This window comes from Apium graveolens, chromosome 6, assembly GCF_009905375.1.
Source record: "Apium graveolens cultivar Ventura chromosome 6, ASM990537v1, whole genome shotgun sequence".
Classification (NCBI taxonomy): Eukaryota; Viridiplantae; Streptophyta; class Magnoliopsida; order Apiales; family Apiaceae; genus Apium; species Apium graveolens.
The window spans coordinates 66,274,149-66,279,323 of record NC_133652.1 but is presented as its reverse complement, the minus strand read 5'-3'; positions in this window follow the sequence as shown (position 1 = coordinate 66,279,323).

The following is a 5,175-nucleotide window of genomic DNA, read 5'->3' as shown; positions in this document are numbered from 1 at the left end:
TTTATTTTCGAATAATAATAAAAATAATAATCTTCAGAACTAAAAAAAATAATATTTTCTTGGAAATTGGACAACACCTCCTCTATTTCTCGGACTGCCATTCGATATCATATCGACACAACCAACAACAATCAACACAATAATTTATATTTACGCATATAAACACTCCAGAAATGAATAACACGGTCAAAAATGACTTCTACAACCACTTCTAAAAATTACGAAATAAATATATAAACACTGACATGCTATAATATACCCAAAATATAAAAGCAGAAACTCGGAATCCTTACCCAAAATAAATTCTGGTCACCCCGAGGAGAATATCTGATGTCCGGAAAATATCTCCAGAAAAATCCGAAATTAATAGCTATAGACATATACACGTTGAGATGCCATGTGGAGTAATCAACACCGTCATACTCCTTTTTAATGTCCCAAAATTAAATTAAAACGGAAATATAACGGAAATATGCCCCGCAAATTTTCTTCTCAAAACCTTGCAATATATATACCTATGCGTAGGTATCGAAGCGCTGATCGTTTATATATATAATAATTGAAATTTGGACGGACGGTTGAGAAAATATGAATTTTTGAAAATTAAAAGTATATAAACTGGGAGAGAGATAGAGAGACAGAAGGGGGAGAAATGTTTTGGTAAAAGGAAATGGGGGGGGGTTTGTTTTGTTAAAGCGAGATAAGGAGGGGGAGGGGCGGCACGTGGCAGGGGCGGGGGCTGGGGGCTTTACACGTTTCTTCTTTTTTTTTTTTTCTTTTTTTTTAACTAAAATCAATACAACCTAATAAAAATTAGCCCAAAATTAATAATTAGCGGGTAATAATATTAAATCAAATAAATATAAAATTTATATCAAAATTTTCCAAAAATTATGAATATTTCAAAAATGCGAAAATATAAAATATTTGAAAGTCCCACGATTTTATAAAAATAAAATTCTGATTTTTGTGGGGTTTGACGTCCTGATAGGTCCGGTCCGATAATTTTTTTGAAACTGAAATATTTCTAAAATTCTCGGAATATTTAAAAACTAATAAAATAAAATTTTCATAATTTTTAAAATATTTATAAATCGCGTGTCATATCCACATTTTACGATTTAACGAACAAACGTGCGGGTAAATATAACCCGAAAATTTTTCGAAATAATTTTAAAATTCTCGAAATATTCAAAAACTAATAAAATATAAGTTTCATGATTTTTGAAATATTCTGGAATTTAATACTGAATTTACACTTATATATCGGATCCAAAAATAGATTACTTAGCCGCTAAGTAACTATATAACGAGACAATTTAATACCAGATTTGGATAATTATCAAAACCGAACTTCTTATAAAACACCCTATGAGAAGATATTGTAAAAATATCTCGTCTGTCGAGAATAAGGGTTTTATTGATCTACCGAAATGATTAGCGTATCCAAAATTTTGCGCCGGGACGCGCACAGGTCAAACCGTAATCCGGATCGAAAAAGTCAAAACACGAAAAATGTCCGGAATTACCAGATTAGGTTAGGTAGGAGTTTTTCGAAGAGTTTCGGGTTGTAAAAACGCAAAAAATAGTTGAGGTTGGACGATTCCCGGCTTTATAAAATAGTTTTGTAATTATTCGGAAAATAATTAATAAATCCATAAATCATTATAAAATCATCTAACAGTCCAAAAATTACCAGAAAAATATCATAATTATCTATATTTTATTCTGAGCACATAAAAATTAAAATACTCAAATAATATCACATATAAACACCCAAACACCAATTCCAATATCAGATAATTCACCAAAATTCACATAAAAATCACATAAACAAATCCAAATAATTATAAAAATAATATCTGAAAATACTTAATAAATCATTCCTTGTAAGATGTCAAAAGAAATATAATAATTTAGATTGGAATCCTCGAACGACGGTGTGTTGCCGCCGGTGATCAGCCGCGGAGCAACACCGGTATGCCGAAGCATATCCAACTAAACAAAGGGGTACCCAAGGCACATATCGGCCTAGCAAGGTGTTATATCCTGTATAACACATAGCTCACGCTGGACCGCCGCCACGGCCTCTTACGCAACCATCCAATCTTAAAACATTTTTATTGAAAGGGGTCATAATACTCGACACCCTTATAAATTTTATTCGCCCATTCACTTGGGCAAAAAACTAAAACAACGTCATCTTTCTCAAAATCCACAACATTTATAAATCTGATAATTGGATAAGTAAAATCACTTAGCTACTCTGAACATAGAATAGCGGAAGAATACTTGCATAAACAGAATTATTTAATTCAGCGATATGTAAAACATTTATCGATTCTAAACTGAGAATAGGGAAAGCAATACTTGCATGATACGATTCAAAATAAATATCACTTGAACAATAAGTGATGATAGAAATACTTGCCTTTGGGTTTTAGCAGTTAGTCACACTCGTAAAGACGCATCTATTCTGACATTCTGTCTTAAAACATCACCGTCCTTCTTTTCAACACTTGACTGATATGCTGCTCCTGCGATTGCTAGAAGCCAGTTATCCAATTTCATTCCATCTCACTCTTTATCCAACATCTTGTCTTGATCAACTCGAATGATCCGCATCTATAATTAAAATATAGAACTTTAATTGTCTAATCGATAACCACTCGACGAACTACGCGTCAAAAGCCTATCGTCTACCCATACGATAGCCCACACATAAATATAACAGACAAATACAGGACTCTTGATCCACATATGCACATAATTCACATAGCACATAAGCACATAACTCATATATCACATAATTCATATCACATAAGACTCAGTTCATCAGAAGGGTCGACTCGGTACATTGAAAACGAAAATCGGGTCAAAAATATGATTTATCGATAAAAAATCGACTCAAAATGATTCGTAAAATAAGCGACCTTTCGAAACAAAAGAATTTGGGTCTCTAAAGTATTTTTATTGAAAGCGGAATATTTTTCTGAGTCTGTACGCGTTCGTTTCGTATTAAACGGACGGACGGTTTATTTATTATGAATTTTTGAACATTTTTCGGAATTAAAACGGGTCTCCGAATCATTTTATAACTAAATAATAGGGCTCGAACACCCAAAAATAATTTTATAAGAATTATCGAGCCTGGAAAATAATTTAAAATAATATTTTAAAGCTCGAACAATTTTTTGAAATTTTTAAATCATAAGAAATAATTAACTCGAATTAAATAATCAATTAAAATTCATTAACTAAATAATTTGGATTTATTTTCGAATAATAATAAAAATAATAATCTTCAGAACTAAAAAAAATAATATTTTCTTGGAAATTGGACAACAACTCCTCTATTTCTCGGACTGCCATTCGATATCATATCGACACAACCAACAACAATCAACACAATAATTTATATTTACGCATATAAACACTCCAGAAATGAATAACACGGTCAAAAATGACTTCTACAACCACTTCTAAAAATTACGAAATAAATATATAAACACTGACATGCTATAATATACCCAAAATATAAAAGCAGAAACTCGGAATCCTTACCCAAAATAAATTCTGGTCACCCCGAGGAGAATATCTGATGTCCGGAAAATATCTCCAGAAAAATCCGAAATTAATAGCTATAGACATATACACGTTGAGATGCCATGTTGAGTAATCAACACCGTCATAATCCTTTTTAATGTCCCAAAATTAAATTAAAACGGAAATATAACGGAAATATGCCCCGCAAATTTTCTTCTCAAAACCTTGCAATATATATACCTATGCGTAGGTATCGAAGCGCTGATCGTTTATATATATAATAATTGAAATTTGGACGGACGGTTGAGAAGATATGAATTTTTGAAAATTAAAAGTATATAAACTGGGAGAGAGACAGAGAGACAGAAGGGGGAGAAATGTTTTGGTAAAAGGAAATGGGGGGTTTTGTTTTGTTAAAGCGAGATAAGGAGGGGGAGGGGCGGCACGTGGCAGGGGCGGGGGCTGGGGGCTTTACACGTTTCTTCTTTTTTTTTTCTTTTTTTATTTAACTAAAATCAATACAACCTAATAAAAATTAGCCCAAAATTAATAATTAGCGGGTAATAATATTAAATCAAATAAATATAAAATTTATATCAAAATTTTCCAAAAATTATGAATATTTCAAAAATGCGAAAATATAAAATATTTGAAAGTCCCACGATTTTATAAAAATAAAATTATGATTTTTGTGGGGTTTGACGTCCTGATAGGTCCGGTCCGATAATTTTTTTGAAACTGAAATATTTCTAAAATTCTCGGAATATTTAAAAACTAATAAAATAAAATTTTCGTAATTTTTAAAACATTTATAAATCGCGTATCATATCCGCATTTTACGATTTAACGAACAAACGTGCAGACAAATATAACCCGAAAATTTTTCGAAATAATTTTAAAATTCTCGAAATATTTAAAAACTAATAAAATATAAGTTTCATGATTTTTGAAATATTCTGGAATTTAATACTGAATTTACACTTATATATCAGATCCAAAAATAGATTACTTAGCCGCTAAGTAACTATATAACGAGACAATTTAATACCAGATTTGGATAATTATCAAAACCGAACTTCTTATAAAACACCCTATGAGAAGATATTGTAAAAATATCTCGTCTGTCGAGAATAAGGGTTTTATTGATCTACCGAAATGATTAGCGTATCCAAAATTTTGCGCCGGGACGCGCACAGGTCAAACCGTAATCCGGATCGAAAAAGTCAAAACACGGAAAATGTCCGGAATTACCAGATTAGGTTAGTTAAGAGTTTTCCGAAGAGTTTCGGGTTGTAAAAACGCAAAAAACAGTTGAGGTTGGACGATTCCCGGCTTTATAAAATAGTTTTGTAATTATTCGGAAAATAATTAATAAATCCATAAATCATTATAAAATCATCTAACAGTCCAAAAATTACCAGAAAAATATCATAATTATCTATATTTTATTCTGAGCACATAAAAATTAAAATACTCAAATAATATCACATATAAACACCCAAACACCAATTCCAATATCAGATAATTCACCAAAATTCACATAAAAATCACATAAACAAATCCAAATAATTATAAAAATAATATCTGAAAATACTTAATAAATCATTCCTTGTAAGATGTCAAAAGAAA